At 46.8% G+C, this 23155-nt stretch overlaps 2 long non-coding RNA genes across 2 annotated transcripts in view; both read left to right on the forward strand.

Annotated features, from left to right (window-relative positions):
• The first annotated feature begins 238 nt into the window (after positions 1-238).
• LOC141058826 (uncharacterized) lies at positions 239-16658 on the forward strand. The gene is made up of 2 exons (XR_012222324.1): positions 239-281; positions 15982-16658. It is a non-coding gene; the product is annotated as an uncharacterized lncRNA (long non-coding RNA).
• Positions 16659-17547: 889 nt separating this feature from the next.
• The window catches only part of LOC141058827 (uncharacterized), a 32146-nt gene continuing 26538 nt past the window's right edge, over positions 17548-23155 (forward strand). The window contains exon 1 of the long non-coding RNA XR_012222325.1: positions 17548-17647. This is a non-coding gene — a long non-coding RNA (uncharacterized lncRNA). The remainder of the gene's footprint in view (positions 17648-23155) is intronic.

Consider the following 23155-nt stretch of genomic DNA (forward strand, 5'->3'; position numbering starts at 1 on the left):
CGTATACACATGGCTCTGCTACATCCACACTGTAAATCCTGACCCCACACATACTTACCTCAACCAGCACCATGACAACAGCACAGCAGTCTTGCAGACACCAAGAGGCAAGGCTGAGCGCACAGGACCTGTGATGAGGTCACAGGAGGGGCGGAGTCAGGGGTGACATGATCAGGGGTCTGGACAAAGGCTCCTGATCATGTGACCCCCTGACTCCTCCCCTCCTGTGACCTCATCACAGGTCCTGCGAACAGAGAGAGCAGGCAAGCGAGTACGATGCTGTGAGTGGCTGCGGGGAGGAGGGGGTCTCATGCTAAGGCGAGGATGGGGTGCGTGGGGGGGCGTGGCGGCTTATCTCCCTGCAGTGCGGGAGGAACTTGGAAACTATCACCGCCATGCCCGCAGAGGGCCGGCGGCAGGAGCAACAGTGGCCGCAGCAGCTGGCAAGCGGCCAGATGATCAGGCGCTGCGGCCCACGTGACAGCGGCCCAGCGGGAAAATGCCCGGTTGGTTATATTGCCAGTCCGGGCCTGCCTGAGAGTCCTTTGGACGACCGTATGCACCAATGTCCACGGAAATGAATTTGCAGTTTGCATCTGCAATGGCCATCAGCACAATGGAGAAGAATTTCTTATAGTTGTAAAACTGTGAACCAGATCCAATGGGTTTCACAATCCGTATATGCTTCCCATCCACGGCACCGATGCAATTTGGAAACTGGCAGATTTGTTGAAAGTTGTCGGCAATCTCCAGCCACCTCTCCTGTGTTGGCTGTGGGATGTATTCCTCATGTAGACAATCCCACAATGCCCGGAAGGTCTGTTGTACAATTCCAGAAATAGTTGAAATCCCGAGCCGGACCTGGTAATGGAGGGAGGTGAAGGATTCTCCAGTTGCCAGGAATCTGGTAAAAAAAGGGAAAAAAGTAAAATTAATACAAACTACAAGCCATAACATAACAATAAAAGTCTGCAGAATCTGAAACATTTTAAAAAGTAGATGACTTACCGAAGGGTCACCATCAAACGCTCCGCCGGTGATATAGAAAACTGCATTTGTGTGTCCCTTCTCCGGATTTGTTCTCCAACACGCTCCACCAATATCTCAAACAAGTCCTGCCTCATGCGCACGTAGTTGAAGAACTTGTCCGGATTAACCCTCAATTCCAGGTACAGTGTGGAAAAAACGCCACGGGTAGTGTTGAGCATTCCGATACCGCAAGTATCGGGTATCGGCCGATACTTGCTGTATCGGAATTCCGATACCGACTTCCGATATTTTTTCAATATCGGAAGTCGGCATCGGAATCGGAAGTTCAAAGTTGATTGACAGCCTGACGTCATCATGATGCGCGGTGTGTGCGCATCATGATGCGCCGTCATTTCGGGCCTTCCGGGGGTCTCTGCCGGCCTGCCGGGGGGCTGTGCCGGCCTGCCGGGGGGCTGTGTGGACTGCCCGGGGTCTGTACCGGCCTGCCGGTGGTCTGTGCACCCTGTGGGGGTCTGTACCGGCCTGCCGGGGGGCTGTGCCGGCCTGCCGGTGGTCTGTGCACCCTGTGGGGGTCTGTACCGGCCTGCCGGGGGGCTGTGCCGGCCTGCCGGTGGTCTGTGCACCCTGTGGGGGTCTGTGCCGGCCTGCCGGGGGGCTGTGCCGGCCTGCCGGGGGGCTGTGCTGATGTCCGGGGGTCTGTGCAAGCATCGTCCGATGGGACTACAAGTCCCATCTGGCGATGCCTGCTACCATGACAGTGATTGACACATTAGCCAATGATGGGACAGTAGTAGTCCCATCATCCGGCTAATGTGTTAAATGTTAAAAAAAAAAAAAAAAAATACTACATACATACTACATGCATGCTACATACATACTACATGCTACATACATACTACATACATACTACATACATACTACATACATACCACATACATACCACATACATACTACATACATACTACATACATAACACATATATACTACATACATACTACATACATACTACATATATACTACATGCATGCTACATACATACTACATGCTACATACATACTACATATATACTACATACATACTACATACATACTACATACATACTACATGCATGCTACATACATACTACATGCTACATACATACTACATATATACTACATGCATGCTACATACATACTACATGCTACATACATACTACATATATACTACATGCATGCTACATACATACTGCATGCTACATACATACTACATGCTACATACATACCACATATATACTACATACATACTACATGCATGCTACATGCTACATACATACCACATACATACTACATACATACTACATACATACTACATGCTACATACATACTACATATATACTACATGCATGCTACATACATACTACATGCTAGATACATACTACATATATACTACATGCATGCTACATACATACTGCATGCTACATGCATGCTACATACATGCTACATACATACCACATATATACTACATACATACTACATACAATACATTCATACAATACATACATAGACATACAGTACATATAACATAGAGTAACATACTTACCAATACTTGTCACATTGTTCCCCGAAGCCATTGTCTTTTACGGAATAAATATTAACATAACAAACCACAAAAATACTCACCCACGATCCGAAGCAGTCCACGAGTGTGTCCCACGACGATCTTGGGTAGAGAACTGCAGCATCAGCTGTTGCTGCCGTTCTCTACGGGCTGCAGGAATCCAATGACGGAAGGTAGGTATCCTTCCGCACTGTATTCCTCCGCCACTTAAAAAAAAAAAAAGTCCCTAGTCTCACTTTATGCCATTGCTGCGTGGGAATTTCCCACACAGCAATGGCATAAAGTGAGACTAGGGACTTTTTTTTTTTTAAGTGGCGGAGGAATACAGTGCGGAAGGATACCTACCTTCCGTCATTGGATTCCTGCAGCCCGTAGAGAACGGCAGCAACAGCTGATGCTGCAGTTCTCTACCCAAGATCGTCGTGGGACACACTCGTGGACTGCTTCGGATCGTGGGTGAGTATTTTTGTGGTTTGTTATGTTAATATTTATTCCGTAAAAGACAATGGCTTCGGGGAACAATGTGACAAGTATTGGTAAGTATGTTACTCTATGTTATATGTACTGTATGTCTATGTATGTATTGTATGAATGTATTGTATGTAGTATGTATGTAGTATATATGTGGTATGTATGTAGCATGTAGTATGTATGTAGTATGTATGTAGCATGCATGTAGCATGCAGTATGTATGTAGCATGCATGTAGTATATATGTAGTATGTATGTAGCATGTAGTATGTATGTAGCATGCATGTAGTATATATGTAGTATGTATGTAGTATGTAGTATGTATGTAGTATGTATGTGGTATGTATGTAGCATGTAGCATGCATGTAGTATGTATGTAGTATATATGTGGTATGTATGTAGCATGTAGTATGTATGTAGCATGCAGTATGTATGTAGCATGCATGTAGTATATATGTAGTATGTATGTAGCATATATGTAGTATGTATGTAGCATGTAGTATGTATGTAGCATGCAGTATGTATGTAGCATGCATGTAGTATATATGTAGTATGTATGTAGCATATATGTAGTATGTATGTAGTATGTATGTAGCATGCATGTAGTATATATGTAGTATGTATGTAGCATATATGTAGTATGTATGTAGCATGTAGTATATATGTAGTATGCATGTTGCATGCATGTAGTATATATGTAGTATGCATGTTGCATGCATGTAGTATATATGTAGTATGTATGTTGCATGTAGTATATATGTAGTATGTATGTTGCATGTAGTATATATGTAGTATGAATGTAGCATGTATGTAGTATGTAGTATGAATGTAGCATGTATGTAGTATGTAGTATGAATGTAGCATGTATGTAGTATGCATGTTGTATGTATGTAGCATGTAATTTTTTTTTTTTTTTTTACATTCAACACATTAGCCGGATGATGGGACTACTACTGTCCCATCATTGGCTAATGTGTCAATCACTGTCATGGTAGCAGGCATCGCCCGATGGGACTTGTAGTCCCATCGGACGATGCCTGCACAGACCCCCGAAGCCTGCACAGCCCCCCGGCAGGCCGGCACAGCCCCCCGGAGCCTGCACAGCCCCCCGGCAGGCCGGCACAGCCCCCCGGCAGGCCGGCACAGACCACCGGAGCCTGCACAGACCCCCTGGCAGGCCGGCACAGCCCCCCGAAAGGCCCGTACAGACCCCAGAGAGGCTGTACAAGGGAAAAACAGGATTTTTCTTATTCCGATACCGGAAGTCCCATAGACTTGAATGGGACTTCCGGTATCGGAATCGGCGATACCGATACTTTTTTTTAAGATCGGCCGATCCATTCCGATCCGATACTTTGAAGTATCGGACGGTATCGCTCAACTCTAGCCACGGGTAATTCTCTGTGCATTAATGGGATGAATCCACTGCCGTCGTCTCCTCATACGCAGGATTCGCAGTCTTCTTTTCTCCCTCTGGAGAGCAATAATTGCCAACCGATTGCAGTGAAGATCAAATTCCACACAGAAGCTGTCAATACTCGCAATAACTCCTTCCATCGCTGCCACTAGCTCTACAACCTTTCAAAGAAATTGAATTACTACACCCTAGATATATTTCTCCCTAGTTTCCAGTACCCAATCACATTTGGGAGCATTCTCCAAGAGCCAATCATATTTGAGAGCATCCCATTTTGGAGGTGTGGAAAAACGGATGCCAATGGATGGAACGGATCCGCATTTTGATGGATCCGTACAAAAATCCGTATAGCGGATCCGTAAAAAAACGGATCCGTACCATCAGCTGGCATCCGTTTTTACACATTTTTAGCGGATCCGCCATTTTCAAATTTTGGCGGATTTTGACTGATTGCAAAAAACTGAAGTGTGAAACAGGCCTTACTGTGCTGCTATCTCACCCACACGCACATACTGCGCTGCTATCTCACCCACACGCACATACTGCGCTGCTCCCTCCCCCGTTCTCACATAATGCATTGCTCTCTCTCTTCCATACTCACATACTGCGCTGCTCTCTCCCTCACTTTCCCATTCTGTGCTGCTCTCCACCGCTCACACATTCTGCGCTATCTCCTCCACTCTCACATACTGTGCTGCTATCTCCTCCGCTCTCACATACTGCCCTGCCCTATCATCCACTCTCACAAACTGCCCTGCTCTCTCCTCTACTCTCACATTCTGCGCTGCTCTCTCCCCCACTTTCCCATTCTGTGCTGCTCTCCCCCGCTCTCACATTCTGTGCTGCTCTCTCCCCCACTCTCACATACTGCGCTGTTATCTTCCCCGTTCTCACATAATGCGTTGCTCTCTCTCTTCCATACTCACATACTGCGCTGCTCTCTCCCCCACATGCACATACTGCGCTGCTCTCTCCCCCACTCTCACATACTGCGCTGCTCTCTCCCCCACTTTCCCATTCTGTGCTGCTCTCCCCCCGCTCTCACATACCGCGCTGTTCTCTCCTCCACTCTCACATTCTGTTCTGCTCTCTTCCCCGCTCACACATTCTGCGCTGTTATCTCCTCCACTCTCACATACTGTGCTGCTCTCTCCCCCGCTCTCACATACTGTGCTGCTCTCTCCCCCGCTCTCACATACTGCCCTGCTCTCCCCTCCACTCTCACATTCTGTGCTGCTCTCTCCCCCACTCTCACATACTGCCCTGCTCTCTCCTCCACTCTCACATTCATTGCTGCTCTCTCCCCCGCTCTCACATACTGCGCTGCTCTCTCCCCCACTCTCACATACTACCCTACTCTCCCCTCCACTCTCACATTCTGTGCTGCTCTCTCCCCCGCTCTCACATACTGCCCTGCCCTCTCATCCACTCTCACATTCTGCGCTGCTCTCTCCCCCACTCTCACATACTGCGCTGTTTTTTCCAGTGCTTATATAATATGGACCAGAGCAGTCATGACCAAGCTGATGTCCAGCTTTGCTCTAGCACTTTACAGTAAACAGTGTCCCATTCCCAGTCTTCTGTCAGGTGTATGGTGCATTACACTCTCTTGTAGGCCGCAGACCTCTGCTGTCTCTAGGCCTCCATCCTCACACAATTCAGGGGATATCAAGTTCATTGCAACAAGCAAAGCTTTACTAGTCAGTTCAAGTTCATCAAGTGGTAACATGTGAGATAAGGCACAGCACATCATATTCCTTACTTTCTTAGCACAACACATCTTAAGATGTGTATACATGTATACACGGCTCCGCTCCCACCTTTGTATGCATGGCTCCACTCCCACCCTTGCAGTATGCATGGCTGGGCTACCCTGTCCTCCCCCATTATACTTACCCTCGCTGAACTTCCCTGCATCTCTATCCTGGCGCATCAGCTTCTTTCTGTGTGGACCGGTCACATAGTACCGCTCATTAAGGTCATGAATATGGACGCTACACCTATAGGAGTGGAGTCGCGTCCATATTCATGACCTTAGTGAGCGGTACTATGTGACTGCTCAACACTGGATGAAGCTGCCGCACCCGACAGGGATGCAGGAACTGAGTGTGAATATCGAAGCAAGCTTGTTGCAGCTGTCACTACAGTGCTACAGCCGCCGGCTCCCCTTGTGTCAGTGGGTCGCCCTCCCAGGGCTGTGGGGTACTCGGTACTGGGCCGGTGTCAGGGGGAAAGGTGTCACAGCGACGGTGACCCGGTCCGTGGCCCTGGGCGCCCAAATCAATGGTGGTTTGTGATATATAGTTCATGTGATAGTTCGTGACGCCACCTGTGGTGTTTGGCAAGCAAGATGTTAAGCCAACGCTGCATGCAGATCCACTGGGACTGATGAAATGGTGCAGCAAAGATGGTGTAGCTCCCCACAGGTGAAGCTGTAACCCCAGGGCAGTGTAATGGCAATAGATGAGAATAGGCGCAGGCGGTGTGAGGAATGCTGGTACCCAGATGTAGCGGTGCTGATGGTGTTAGCGCACAAATGAATGGAAGACACCAGGGCTTGCAGTTCCAAAGCTTTACTCACAGTCCGTGGTACACACTGGTGCCTGCCTCCGTGCCGTGTCCTCCGGGGCAGAGACTGAATCAACCTCCCGGGCAAGTCAGGATTCTCCTCTCCAACTCTCCGCCAACATGTACCTTTCCTAAACGACTCCTCTATTGCGCCTTAAGGTGTAAAGAGCTCCAGTATCGTGGTACTCTGGAGTTCCTCCTGTCAGATGTTCCTAACAACTCTACTCGTATGGCAGACAGCTGTAGCCTCTCTCGGGGACTCCCTTCTCCGGAGTCCTGGCTCTCTATTCAGTTGCTGTTGTGCCCCAAGTCTTAGATGGGAGTAGTGCATTTACAGCCAACTACTCCACCGGTGTCTGCTGCAGAACAATAAGTGTCCATACAACCTCGGGGACCGGGCCCCAGCCTTGCGCTGAGAACCTATAGGCAGGGTTCCTCTTCCAACCCACAACTCCTCTCTGTTCTCCTCATTCGTTCCGCACTGCTCCTTCTCTCACTTATGGAAGCTTAGGTTGCAGTTCTACGTCTTTCTCCTTCTGTTCCTTTCCCGTGCCAGCTGGCTCAGATCACTGAGGCAGCTGCAGCACTCCTTCCTCCATCCCTTCTTCCAGGGATCCCCACTCCTCCCGAGTGTCTTCCTTCCTCACTGACCTTCTGTCAGACTGAACCTCTAATTCTAAACCTTCCCACTCTTTTATATGGATCTCAACTCCACCCACCTCCCAGCACATCCACTGTTCCATGCAGGGAACCACCAGAGGTGCTCTGCTACTCTCTAAGCACTGAGCCACAATGTGGTTGTGCAGAACTACCCTGTTGTGTGGGGTGCGAGTGTTGGATGTTATGAATGAGTCACCGTAGGAGGCAAAAACAGAAATACTAGCTAAGTCCAGAAAACCAGAGAAGTTGGCAGCTATCGGATTGCAGACCCCTGAACCTATCAACAACAACTAGCAGTAGCCGTGGGGGGTTCCTACGGTGCCCTAGACCCCTCGATCACAGCCGGAGAGCTAAATAGCTTAAAGACAGAAAGGGAAATCTAAACTGCCCCAGAGCAGACCCCAAAGCAATAGGCAGCCCCCAACAAAGATAGGCTGAGCAAATGATGGGGCCCAAGCTAACTAAGTAGGACAGGATAGAAAAGCTGCTGTCTGCAATCTGCACAAAAACCCTATCAAAACATGAGCCAACAGACTGACGGAAAAAAAAGCCCTGAAGACGCTAGGCTTCAAAAAGACTATATCAGTACTCAGGTATTTTCTGAAAACAGAGCAAAAGGCAAAAAGGAATTCAGCTCACCCCAGCAGGGAATGGCAGAAATCCAGAAAAACAAAGCAAAACAAAACCAAAACACAAATGCAAAAAGCAAAGCAGAAAAACTTAGCTTTTGAGGAGCAGGAATCAGACTGGTCTCCTAGAATCCCTCAGAGAAATCACCAGCCAGGCAGAAGGGCGTCGGCTGCCTTATATCCAGTCAGCAATTCCCATCACCCAGTCATCATGATCCAGCTCAGGTGCTTGGTAATCAGCCTCACTACCTTCCTTCACCAGAAGAGGGAGTTCATCAGACCTCAATGGTGAAGGGGAAAATGAACTCACAACAGTTGGAGTGTGGAAAGGAGTTCCCCCCTTACACGCATGGTGGGGCACTACACCTTAGGAGCAGGTGCAGTACCTCTATGGCGACTGAGCCTAAGGGGCGCCACATCAGCATTTTGAGCCGTGGCTCCGCGGACCAGCAACAGAACTGCAACGGCCCAAACCTGGGCCGCCGACCGGTGGTTTGCAGACCCCTGCTCTAGGCACAGTACATCTTCATTCCATATGATTTGATTTTCCTATTTACTTATACTGTGCATCATGGAGTGATTGTATACTGTTTCCCTACACCTACTATGGGTTTATATATATTTTGCACCTCGTTATGCCCAGTACTTGTTACAGTGCTATGTTCTGTAAATCTTATTTATTATACACTTTGGTATTATCAATTGCACCTTATTTCCCTGACAGACCCAATTGTGGATTCTTTGATATATTGTTATATTATTGTAAAAAGGGGCCAGGACGGTAGTCGTAGCCGAGGACACCGGGCTATGGCGTCCTGACCTCGTCCCACAGAAAGACCATCAGCTTCCACCGGCGTACCTGTTCGAGATGCTGGCCCACCATCAGGGATTCCACAGCAGTGTTGCACAGCTCCTGCACTTTTAGCTCCGGTGCTCTGGGTTGAAATAACAGACACAGATACCGGTTCTGATGCCAAACCAACGATTTTACTTTCTTCTTCAATGGTCCTGGACACATCAGTTACATTACAGTTCACAAAACCTTCCTCTTGCACTTTCGCCTCAGACTTGCAGGCTTCAGCCCTATTTAAGATCTGCCACATGGTGAATCCTCCGCGCCCTGCATGACTCATGGACCACTTTTTCCCTTCCGTTCCTGCTGCTGTCACAAACTGTAATTTCCCCGGGTGCTCCGATCTTATACAGCACCCATCTGACTATGCCCGTACTTTTCTGCTTCTCCACAACGTTACACAACTGCTATGGCATCCTGGGCCTAGAGCCCTTGTGGACTTGTTGGGCGTGCTCTCCCCTCTGAACTATTCCTATAACCTATGCTAACTTAACCCATAGCAGTTCCTCTTACAGTTAACCCTTATGTGAACTATCAATCAACTGTACCTAACAAGGCCCACTAGTATACCCCCATCTAGTGGCCCTTTGCAAAACTACACTTAACCAGTCTATGAATACTATATACTACAAGTGCCCTCCTCTAATGTTCCCAAAGGATGCACTAACTTACCCCAATCTATACAGAGAAAACAATACAGCATACAACACAATATAATACATCATGGTAACACATGATGCGGCAGTACCAATGAACAGGAGGTAATACACCGTAGTGCGTAGTGTAGCAGTACGAAACATCATAAGATCTGTACATTATTTACAATACGTATTAACATTAGAACTCCTTAAAGGGGAGGTGGCATTAAAGGGATATTCTTCTTCAATCCCTTACATTATCAATCCTTACACCTAACATTTTACTGCTTGGTCTATTGTGTTACCTACTTGTTTCATGCTAAAGCTAATCATTGTGTATGAGGTCACACCTGTGGTTGCAGGCACATTTTATATGTCGCTGGTGCCATTTTTTGCCCACTTTTTACTCTTTGTCTCAGTAAAAATTTATATTTTATATCTTTCATCTTTTGTCCTATCATTCTTTGCGATCTTTTAGTTTGTTTTTTTCTCTCTATGGATATATCACACAATGTACTGTAGAAGACGCACACCGCTATTCACATTACATAGAGAAACCGCATAACACTGCGCACACAACTCGATTGTTATCTTAGAAACGCGGCGGAACAGTCCATCACTATTACACTTACATATTGCGCTGTGATTGGTGTTTTAGTCATGTTGGGTTGGGGAGGCTGTTCCGAGGGTCCCGATTCATGTGGACCACCATATGTAGCAGGGCTTTATGATGATGGGAGCTTGGATTGCTACTATGTAAGTGAGCCCGGAATGACAGCGCCTCTTTCAGCCCGACAGGCACTGCTGCAGGTGCTACGATGAACCTAGAGAAGGGACTTACAGAGTTCCATGTGGAATATTTCTGTTGGGCTCGAATCCCACCTGGACCAGTCTGGGTATGTGTGAGACCTCCAGATTTCACTGCCATACAGGAGGATTAGGATGATGATGGCATTGAATAATTTTAGCGAGATCCTGGCAGCTTCAGATGGGAAGGTTTCTTTCGGATGGCCTATCTAGCTATACATCTCTCTAGGCCAACTAGAGGTCGTCCTACATTCTGAATCTCTAAGCTTTTTGCCTTGGGGGCCTACCTCCAGTCACGTTGATCTGGACCTGAACGTGGCCTCGATGCTCCATATGAGTTGTCTTCCACTACATAGAAAGTAGCCCGATCTTCATTGAGGTGTCACATCAGCACAACGAGAGCAATACTTTTCAGCATTTTCCTACTCTTCACTTTTTTTTTGTAAATCTTCCAATTTCCATTGGAAATAATGTAACAATAAAAAGAAACACTTTTCGTAAACTTCAATGCGTCTCTCCCCTCTGGAGCTTTTCCTCGGTTCCCATTGCAGGTATTTAACTTTCGGTAGCGGGGAATCGGCAGCTTCCCTTTCGGTAATTCAGCATGACGTCTTTTGTAGTGTCAAGGTTAACAATCCCTTAATGTAACAGCAAAGGAAAAGTGGATTTCCATCATAAGAGGCAGAGATCTGTGGAAAGGTCTCGTGGGTCGGGGGGTTATGAGCAGTGAGCGGGCTGGGTGCTCCGGCTCCTCTTTAAGAACAACTTAATCATAAGCGATCTGCGGCTTTGTGGGCATCTGTCAGGGGATACGATGAATCCTTCTGGATTTTCTTCAATGTAAAAGTTCAATATCTTCTTCCCTATGATATTAAGCTTTGCCCTAAAGGCTTGTAGCTAAATGAATACATCTGTAAAAGTTTTTATACTCACTGATATATCTTATTTCTCAAACCCGCTGCGAAAAGATGAACAAAATCAATTGTAAACTAATCAAACTCATGTAGAATTTTCCCAAAAATTATGGATTCGGGCAATTACAAAAATTAGGTAATTTTCAGGTAGGAGGTTAATATTCTGGATGTATCAATGATATTTAAAAGGTAAGAATTAAAGAGATTGATGATCTTTCTGTACGATAGGCCGTCAGATAGGTGAGGGTCCGAAACTCATCATCAAATGAATAAAGCCGTAGTGTACAGAGTCAGAACAGCACAGCTCCAGACACCATGTAGTGGCTGATATTGGGTACTGCGGCTCAGCTCCCACTGAAGTCAATGTGATCTGAACTGCAGTACCTGGGATCGGTCACTATATGGTGTATGGAGCTGTGAATTACTCCAACTGTGGCTCCAGATATCAGCTAGGAGGTGGGATGCCAGATGTCAGACCCCCACCAATTTGATCATCAATATCTCAATTCTAGACAATTGTTTGTATGGTATTTATACACGCAAGTGTCAGGACTTTTGTAAATTGTCTGAATCTTACCAACCCATAATTGTCACTGGATCTTTTAACCCTTTAATATCATGGCTCATTTGGACCCTGCATTCTGAATGTCAGAATTTTGGTAAAATTTTACATTTAGCACTTGAGTTGTATCAACTTTTAAGCAGGATTATTACGCCGTTTTAAAAAGTTTATCTAATAAAGACAGGGGGTTTTTTTGGGGGGAGGAGGTGTTTTCATTTTTATTAATATATTTTTTGCCAAATAAATAAACCATATTAATATTTTTCCCTCAAGTAAATGGCTGTGCAGATATCTCCAACTGGAGGTCACACAGGACCGCCATGGGGTCTTTGCGTAAACCATCAATCCTCAAAATTCCCAGGGTAGGTGATCAGCATCTCCTGCATAGCTGTGATGAGACAGCCTTGAGTTTTCTCAGATCCTTGACATTGTCACAGGAGGGTGGCCATTGATCACATCTCCTCTACAGGTAAAAAAGGTATGAAATACACCATGGAACCTGCAGCTTTTACGGCATGTCTTATCCCCATGTAGCTTTATGGAAACCATGAGGAAGGAGGACAGGGCCAATCTGGCTATAGGCATCCTATAAAGGAACCCCAATATCTTTGGCACGGCCCCTAGCTTTCCATACAGCTCCAGTTTTCTTCGGCTTGAAGAACTTTGAAGCCGTTTCCAGCTCACAAAATAGCTGGATTTCCACCCGACACTTTCTGATGAGAATAGCGGTAATTATCCAATGTTTATCTTCTGTGAAATCACGTCTGTTTGTTACGCAGCTGTTTGCCCGTCCTTACAAAGATAACTGATTTTTTCATCCTAGACGAACGCCTTTCAGATCCCCGCTATTTCAATGCTGGATTGGGCTCTGTTGCCATATTTATTATTATGTTAGTTTATGTCAGACACAAAAACTGCAGACGCGTCTTTTAAGTTTCACAATGGTTTTGTTGGTTTGTTTAATGCAATTTCATTTGTGCCTGCTAGCAAATTTGAGAACGCTTTTCACATTTGCTAATGCATAATTACAAAGCAAAATTAATACCTACCTAGTTATTCTTGATGGAACGCTTTATTTTGTGTACTGAGGAATATGAATAGAGACCCATGACCCACGCCGGCTGCAGACCGCATCGCTGCCTCATCTAATGCACCATTCAGAATAAAAAGCATGCTGCCTACGTGGGCAGAGAATGTGTTTATTACATATGGACAAATTATTGGTATTTTTTATGTGACTATACACGTAATAATATAATGAAATGTTTTCGTATAACATTTCCATTTTTCTGTAGCTTACTTTTAAGCATCAACTCATTATCACTAGAAAACGGAGAATGGATAGTAATCTTATTATTAGACAGTGGAGTCAGCAGAGTCATCTCATTATCATAAGAGGCCAGAGTACTCTCTTCATTATTAGAGGACAAGGTCAATAGAGGCATCTTATTACCATTGTTACCATTGGAGAGCGTGAAAAGAAAAGTCATGATGGGCTGTATGGTGGCTCAGTGGTTAGCACTGATACTTTGCAGTGCTGGGTCAGCAGAGTCATCTCATTATCATTATAGAGCAGGGTCAGCAGAGTCATCTCATTATTATTAGAGGGCAGGGCCAGCAGAGTCATCTCTTTATGATTAGGGGGCAGGGTCAGCAGCGTCATCTCATTATCATGAGAGGGCAGAGTCAGTAGTCACCTTATCATTAGAGGGCAGGATCAGTAGAGTCATCTCATCAATAGAGGGCATGAACTGTATAGTTATCTCATCATTAGAGGGCATGGTCAGTAGAGTCATCTCATTATCATTAGAGGGCAGGGTCAGCAGCATCATCTCATTATCATTAGAGGGCAGGGTCAGCAGCATCATCTCATTATCATTAGAGGGCAGGGTCAGTAGAGTCATCTCATTATCATTAGAGGGCAGGGTCAGCAGAGTCATCTCATTACCACTAGAGTCAGTAGAGTCATCTCATTATCATTAGAGGACAGGGTCAGCAGCATCATCTCATTATCATTAGAGAGCAGGGTCAGCAGCATCATCTCATTATCATTAGAGGGCATGGTCAGTAGAGTCATCTTGTCATTAGAGAGCAGGATCAGTAGAGTCCTCTCATCAATAGAGGGCATGATCTGTATGGTTATCTCATCATTTGAGGGCAGGGTCAGCAGAGTCATCTCATTACCACTAGAGTCAGTAGAGTCATCTCATTTTCATTAGAGGACAGGGTCAGCAGCATCATCTCATTATCATTAGAGGGCAGGGTCAGCAGCATCATCTCATTATCATTAGAGGGCAGGGTCAGTAGAGTCATCTTATCATTAGAGAGCAGGATCAGTAGAGTCCTCTCATCAATAGAGGGCATGATCTGTATTTTTATCTCATCATTAGAGGGCATGGTCAGTAGAGTCATCTCATTATCATTAGAGGGCAGCGTCAGCAGAGTCATCTTATTAGTAGGCAGTAGGATCAGTATCTGCTCTACTGGCATGCAGTTCATAGCTCATTATACAGTATATTCTTTATCATGAACATGTTGCTAATTAAAAGAGTGACACCTCAGTGAAACCTCATATAGCAGCACATAATAGTGTGCGCTGCTGGGTTGCACGTGCTCTTTTGCGATGCACCACCCACTTTGTGTGAGCAACAGAAGTAAGAAAAAAAAAGCAAATTATTGAACAAGTTTGCCATATATAGATGACTCCTAACCTTTTCTTGCTGTCAGTGAATGACAACACTCCGGTTTACAGTTAGCGGCAGTAAGGGTATGTGCACTTATTCAGCGTTTGGAAATACTGGAGTCAGGACTGAAAAAACGCTGCGTAACATACACGCTTTTCTTACCCTTTTGCGTGCGTTTTAATACAGTTTTTTCTCATTAATTTGAATGGGTGAAAAATTTGACACATTCAGATCTGCAAGGTTTCAGAAATCTCATTCCCTTTGCAGCAAAATGATACATTATTTCATGGAAGAACCGTGGCAATAATGCAGCACGGGAACATATCATAATCTTATGCAATAGTTTCAAGTGTAGATAATGCTCTGTGAGCTAAACAGCCCAGATTCCAGACTGATACTTTATAGAAAACTAGCGGAGAGATGATTCCAACATTCTAGACCGGCTACAATTGTGTTTTCATTCAACTACAACAAACTTAAACAATGTTAAAAAATGGTGAAAGGGTTGAAACACAAGGTATAATAAAAGGTTACGGAAGTTTTCATGTAGATACAGATTCAGCTCTCACATCCTCAGTAGATTCCACTCATTTGTATTTCCATGGAATTAAAAGCAAAATAGGAATAAATCCTTTTAATTTATTCATATCCTCCTTTGTTTTGACGGTTGAGGACATTTAATTTATTCTGCATCGTTCTAGAGGTTAATACCAGCAGCCTCCGGCTTATGATGCCTTTTATTGTGATTACCACGTGTACTGAACGATTGTCTGTGATGTGGATTATGGCGTCATTGTAGAGACATAGATCCATAAACAGGAGCAGACTGGGGTGGCGGCGAGCGATTACTTACAGACCTCCCCACTGCTTGGATTTAATTAAAGTAAAGTCTGTGTTTCACCTTACATGGCCCCTTCTCTGAAACCTCCTGCACCCATCGCCAAATATAGAAACTAGTCTTGAAAATCAGATACCATCACGGAAATCACAGCATGGTCCAAAATGTAGGAAGTCGGAATTTAGACTAAAGCCACATGGCATCATTTGTAAGTCACATGACTTCTACAGATTTTATATGGATTTCTGTATTTTTCTTTCAATATGTTGTATTTTATAAAAAGGTGATAGAACAACATCTGCTCCATCCAGACAACGTCTAAATCAGGGATGACCTTGTTCATTTCACTTTTCAGTAAACAATGGTAAACCGCATACTGCTCCATCACACAGCACAGCTCCGTAGAAGAAGAGTTCGTATGATGAATCGACCGTGTGCAGTCCGGACCTTTCACCAATAGAAAACATTTATTCTGAAAATGTAACAACCCCGAACTGAAGAGCAATGAAAATCCGACATCAGACAAGAACAGGACAGCGTTCCTCTCCCAAAACTCCAGCAAATGATCTCACTTCGTTGACATTTACAAAATGTTGTATAAATAAAAAAGGACACTACACAATGGTGGACATGGCCTGGAAACAATTGTGGACATAGACCGAGGCACAATGGTGGACACGGTCGGGGCACAATGGTGGGCACGGTCACGGTGTAATGGTGGACACAGCCCAGGCACAGTGGTGGACAGGTCCTGGGCACAATGGTGGACACGGTCCGGACATAATGGTGGACTTGGCCCAGGCACAATGGTGGACATGACTCGGGCACCATGGTGGACACAACCCAGGCACAACGGTGGACACGGCCCGGGCACAAAGGTGGACATGGCTCGGACACAGTGGTAATGAGATGTTTCGCTGCAATCAATTTCTAAATGAGTTATTTTTTTTTCAAATGAAATGGGGAAATGTCCAACATTCACCTTTTGATCTGTTCTGTATTCTGCTGTGAATGAAATATGGCGACAAGAGATTTCTAAATTGTTGTATTCTTGTTTTCTTTACATTTTACACAGTGACTTTTTTGGAATTGAGGTTGTGTATTTATAGATTGTTTTCTAGAAAAGTCACTTGTAGATTTTCACTTCATATTTTTTGACGTGGTAATGGAAGCTTACAGCGTCAGTTCCCTAGGAGTGTAGCTGAATTCAGAACTCCTTATGTGGAATGTGAACTAAGCACTCCCTAGTATTCTCCTGATATCACCCGTCTTTTGTTCTTGGCTTGAGCCCATTGAGACCTTGGGTGTCCTAGAGTTGATATCTTCATCGTGACCAATATAGAACCAGTAGGAAGTAGTATTAGAGCGCCGTCCGTCGTGACCGTGTTACAATCGCTTTTCACCCTAGATTTATCTGTCTATTTTATTCTTAATTTATTTAGCACTGAATCTGACGCTTTTCTTAGGATCATCTTTTGTGGCCTGTCATTGTTTATTGGAAGCTTAAGTACAATCTCCAGTTTTACATTTACACCCGGTGTCATCTCCTCGCCATTGCTGCACCTTTCCTCTGCTCGGCGGTTACCACCGAATCCCCCCTTCCTGCCCCCAGTCATCTCCTTGCCATTGTTGCACCTTTCCTCTGCTCGGCGGTTACCACCGAATCCCCCCTTCCTGCCCCCAGTCATCTCCTTGCCATTGTTGCACCTTTCCTCTGCTCGGCGGTTACCACCGAATCCCCCCTTCTTGCCCCCAGTTCAGCTTCTTGATTTAAACAATATGATTTTCGGCTTCCTCTGCCGATATTCTAACGGACAGAAGAAAATTGTTATAAATGAAATCTCTCCATATAAGGAAGAGTGAGTGACTTTTTTCCATTCAGATACATGCAGCTCGTACCGGAGAACGCCTGACAGATCTATTGTGTGCTGCGACTGCCTCTGACGTACTAAGACACGTTCCCTTCTCGTGTTCTCTCTCCACCGGCTCTCCCACTCTGTGGAAACGGCTGCTAATTGCAGGTGAGTCAGTGGTAACATGGACATGCCCCCTCAACTGCTCAAATGCCAATGAATTGACTCCGATGACTAAAAGCGAATGTCTGCCGGCGCTGCAGACTGACTCATTAATTATGATAATACTGAGTGATTGGACACTCCAACCATTTGCATCGGAAGCAAAACTTATCTCCAGGTGCCAGGGTCCTCCCAGGACAAGATGAGAAGGTAGAGGACACAGAGGGGGCATAGAGCGAGAGAAACGGAAGGGGCAGACGGCAAGGGACATGAAGGGGGCAGAAAGTGATAGAAACAGAGGGGACATAAAGTGAGAGAAACGGAAGGGGCAGACGGCAAGGGACAGGAAGGGGGCAGAAAGTGAGAGACACAGAGGGGGCATAGAGCGAGAGAAACGGAAGGGGCAGACGGCAAGGGACATGAAGGGGGCAGAAAGTGATAGAAACAGAGGGGACATAAAGCGAGAGAAACGGAAGGGGCAGACGGCAAGGGACAGGAAGGGGGCAGAAAGTGAGAGACACAGAGGGGGCATAAAGCGAGAGAAAAGGAAGGGGCAGACTGCAAGGGACATGAAGGGGGCCGAAAGTGAGAGACACAGAGGGGGCATAAAGCGAGAGAAATGGAGGGAGCAGACGGCAAGGGACATGAAGGGGGCAGAAAGTGAGAGACACAGAGGGGGCATAAAGCGAGAGAAATGGAAGGGGCAGACGGCAAGGGACATGAAGGGGGCAGAAAGTGAGAGACACAGAGGGGGCATAAAGCGAGAGAAATGGAGGGAGCAGACAGCAAGGGACATGAAGGGGCAGAAAGTGAGAGACACAGAGGGGGCATAAAGCGAGAGAAACGGAAGGGGCAGACAGCAAGGGACATGAAGGGGGCAGAAAGTGAGAGACACAGAGGGGGCATAAAGCGAGAGAAACAGAGGGAGCAGACTGCAAGGGACATGAAGGGGGCAGAAAGTGAGAGGCACAGAGGGGGCATAAAGCAAGAGAAACGGAGGGAGCAGACTGCAAGGGACATGAAGGGGGCAGAAAGTGAGAGACACAGAGGGGGCATAAAGTGAGAGAAATGGAAGGGGCAGACTGCAAGGGACCTGAAGGGGGCAGAAAGTGAGAGACACAGAGGGGGCATAAAGTGAGAGAAATGGAAAGGGCAGACTGCAAGGGACATGAAGGGGGCAGAAAGTGAGAGACACAGAGGGGGCATAAAGCGAGAGAAATGGAAGGGGTAGACTGCAAGGGACATGAAGGGGGCAGAAAGTGAGAGACACAGAGGGGGCATAAAGCGAGAGAAATGGAAGGGGCAGACTGCAAGGGACATAAAGGGGGCAGAAAGTGAGAGACACATAGGGGGCATAAAGCGAGGGAAATGGAAGGGACAGACGGCAAGGGACATGAAGGGGGCAGAAAGTGAGAGACACAGAGGGGGCATAAAGCGAGAGAAATGGAAGGGGCAGACTGCAAGGGACATGAAGGGGGCAGAAAGTGAGAGACGCAGAGGGGGCATAAAGCGAGAGAAATGGAGGGAGCAGACGGCAAGGGACATGAAGGGGGCAGAAAGTGAGAGGCACAGAGGGGGCATAAAGCGAGAGAAATGGAGGGAGCAGACGGCAAGGAACATGAAGGGGGCAGAAAGTGAGAGACACAGAGGGGGCATAAAGCGAGAGAAATGGAGGGAGCAGACTGCAAGGGACATGAAGGGGGCAGAAAGTGAGAGGCACAGAGGGGGCATAAAGCGAGAGAAATGGAGGGAGCAGACTGCAAGGGACATGAAGGGGGCAGAAAGTGAGAGAAACAGAGGGGGAATAAAGCGAGAGAAATGGAGGGAGCAGACGGCAAGGGACATGAAGGGGGCAGAAAGTGAGAGACACAGAGGGGGCATAAAGCGAGAGAAATGGAGGGAGCAGACTGCAAGGGACATGAAGGGGGCAGAAAGTGAGAGACACAGAGGGGGCATAAAGCGAGAGAAACGGAGGGAGCAGGCTGCAAGGGACATGAAGGGGGCAGAAAGTGAGAGACACAGAGGGGGCATAAAGCGAGAGAAATGGAGGGAGCAGACGGCAAGGGACATGAAGGGGGCAGAAAGTGAAAGGCACAGAGGGGGCATAAAGCGAGAGAAATGGAGGGAGCAGACGGCAAGGAACATGAAGGAGGCAGAAAGTGAGAGACACAGAGGGGGCATAAAGCGAGAGAAATGGAGGGAGCAGACTGCAAGGGACATGAAGGGGGCAGAAAGTGAGAGGCACAGAGGGGGCATAAAGCGAGAGAAACGGAAGGCGCAGACTGCAAGGGATATAAAGGGGGCATAAAGTGAGAGGCAGATGGGGCTTAAATCGAGAGAAATGGAGGGAGCAGACGGCAAGGAACATGAAGGGGGCAGAAAGTGAGAGACACAGAGGGGGCATAAAGCGAGAGAAATGGAGGGAGCAGACTGCAAGGGACATGAAGGGGGCAGAAAGTGAGAAGCACAGAGGGGGCATAAAGCGAGAGAAATGGAGGGAGCAGACTGCAAGGGACATGAAGGGGGCAGAAAGTGAGAGACACAGAGGGGGAATAAAGCGAGAGAAATGGAGGGAGCAGACGGCAAGGGACATGAAGGGGGCAGAAAGTGAGAGACACAGAGGGGGCATAAAGCGAGAGAAATGGAGGGAGCAGACTGCAAGGGACATGAAGGGGGCAGAAAGTGAGAGGCACAGAGGGGGCATAAAGCGAGAGAAATGGAGGGAGCAGACGGCAAGGGACATGAAGGGGGCAGAAAGTGAGAGACACAAAGGGGGCATAAAGCGAGAGAAATGGAGGGAGCAGACGGCAAGGGACATGAAGGGGGCAGAAAGTGAGAGGCACAGAGGGGGCATAAAGCGAGAGAAATGGAGGGAGCAGACTGCAAGGAACATGAAGGAGGCAGAAAGTGAGAGACACAGAGGGGGCATAAAGCGAGAGAAATGGAGGGAGCAGACGGCAAGGAACATGAAGGGGGCAGAAAGTGAGAGGCACAGAGGGGGCATAAAGCGAGAGAAACGGAAGGGGCAGACGGCAAGGGATATAAAGGGGGCATAAAGTGAGAGGCAGATGGGGCTTAAATCGAGAGAAATGGAGGGAGCAGACGGCAAGGGACATGAAGGAGGCAGAAAGTGAGAAACACAGAGGGGGCATAAAGCGAGAGAAATGGAGGGGGCAGACTGCAAGGGACATGAAGGAGGCAGAAAGTGAGAGACACAGAGGGGGCATAAAGCGAGAGAAATGGAGGGAGCAGACGGCAAGGGACATGAAGGGGGCAGAAAGTGAGAGGCACAGAGGGGGCATAAAGCGAGAGAAATGGAGGGAGCAGACGGCAAGGAACATGAAGGAGGCAGAAAGTGAGAGACACAGAGGGGGCATAAAGCGAGAGAAATGGAGGGAGCAGACTGCAAGGGACATGAAGGGGGCAGAAAGTGAGAGGCACAGAGGGGGCATAAAGCGAGAGAAACGGAAGGGGCAGACGGCAAGGGATATAAAGGGGGCATAAAGTGTGAGACAGATGGGGCTTAAAGCGAGAGAAACGGAGGGAGCAGACTGCAAGGGACATGAAGGAGGCAGAAAGTGAGAGACACAGAGGGGGCATAAAGCGAGAGAAATGGATGGGGCAGATTGCAAGGGACATAAATGAGGCAGAAAGTGAGAGACACAGAGAGGGCATAAAGCAAAGAAATGGAGGGAGCAGACTGCAAGGGACATGAAGGGGTCAGAAAGTGAGAGACACAGAGGAGATGGAAGGTGATGGATGCAGAGGGTGAAGAAGGCGAGGTACATAGAGGGGGAAAAAGCCAAAGGACACAGAAGGGGCAGAAGATGAGAGACATGGAGGGGGCAGAAGGTGAGAGACATGAAGGGGGCAGAAGCTGAAGGAAACAGAGGGGGCAGAAGATGAGACATGGAGGGGGCACAGAAAGGGCAAAATGCGAGAGACATAAAGGAGACAGAAGGTGAGAGACAAAAATGTGGAAGAAGATGAGGGACACATAGGGGGCACAAAGCAAGAGACATAAAGGGAGCAGAAGCTGAGGGATACAAAAGGGGCAGAGGGTGAGGGACACAGAGGAGGCTGAAGGTGAAGGACGCCGAGGGGGCAAAGGGTGAAGGATGCGGAGGGAGCAGAAAGCGAGGGAAGCGGAGGGGACAGAAAGCAAAAGACATAAAGGGGACAGAAGGCGAGTTGTGGAGGGGGCAAAAGGTGAGGGCCATTAAAAGGAGTAGAAGGAGAGGCACATGAGGAGGGCATAAAGCAAGAAACATAAAGGGTGTAGAAAGCAAGGGGCAGCTCCTGCTTATTTCTTATTACTGCTGCTCCACTGAACATACCATTTTTTGTTGTTAAAATCCTTCCAAACATATGGACCTTTTAGTTAGAGCTCATTTTTATGATTTTTACCAAGGAGTCGTGGCCCACATATTCTCAGGGACACGACTTTATGTTGCCCTGATTAAAGAGCATAAACATAAGCACTAAAAAAGGCCCATATTTCTGGAGCCATATTCAGGGGAGCAATCTTAATAGAAGCCTTCCTCCTCCTTCTCCTCTTCATCTGCCTCTTATTCCTCCTCTTCTTCCCCCTCTTGCTTCTTCTCTTCTTCTTCTTCCTCCTCTTTACCCTTCTCCTCTTCATCCTCCTCTTCTTTCTCCTCCTCTCTCCCCCTCTTCTTCCTCCTCCCATTTCTCCTCTTCTTCCTGCTCCTCTTCCTCCTCTTGCTCTTCCTCTTCCTTCTATTACTCCTCCTTTTCCTCCTCCTCTTTCTCATCCTCCTTCTCTTTCTCCTTCTTTTCTTCTTACTCCTCATCCTCCTCCTGTTCCCATTAATCTCAGACTACATTCACACATTCACATATATATTATTTCATTTGAGTAAAACAATGATGAGTTCTCATGATGAGTTCTCGAAGACTGGAGCAGGTAGAGTCTAAACATTTATTATCTATTGATTCTTAATAATGGATCAGCGAGGAATGGATGAACATAGATGGACACTAAAGTAAATGAGATTCTTCTGTTTTTAACCTTGTCACGTGGATTCTTCTAATAGAATTTAATGGCCGAACCTGACCCAGAAGATGGATGAGGATAGGACGCGCTGAGTCTTACAGAGAGGACTCACATAGACCGTGTTCATTAGTGCTGGATTCTACCTGCCCTTTATACTGTACTTGTAGATTAGTTGCCCCTGTGAGGCATCTCTGATAGAAAAGGGTTGGATCCCAGCAAAAGAAAGGTCACTTTGTCATGGCTGGTGGACCCACATGAATTGGCCATTTGTGTGCTAAGTGCCTTCATTTTATATTTATCTATATATTTTATTTAGATAGATTGAGGACATGATATTCTGTATGAGGAACAGACATAAACTCAGACCTCCCAGCACTCTGCCTTCCTGTAACACTCTGTTCTGGGACTCTTCTCACATAAAGTGAGCAGAATTTTTTTCCAACCATTTCCCCCAGTACAGATGCAAGAACTGTTCGCCCTAGCATGAATCTTTTCTC

This window comes from Dendrobates tinctorius, unplaced genomic scaffold (genome assembly GCF_039654945.1).
Source record: "Dendrobates tinctorius isolate UK_male_01 unplaced genomic scaffold, ASM3965494v1 ptg000215l, whole genome shotgun sequence".
Taxonomy (NCBI): domain Eukaryota; kingdom Metazoa; phylum Chordata; class Amphibia; order Anura; family Dendrobatidae; genus Dendrobates; species Dendrobates tinctorius.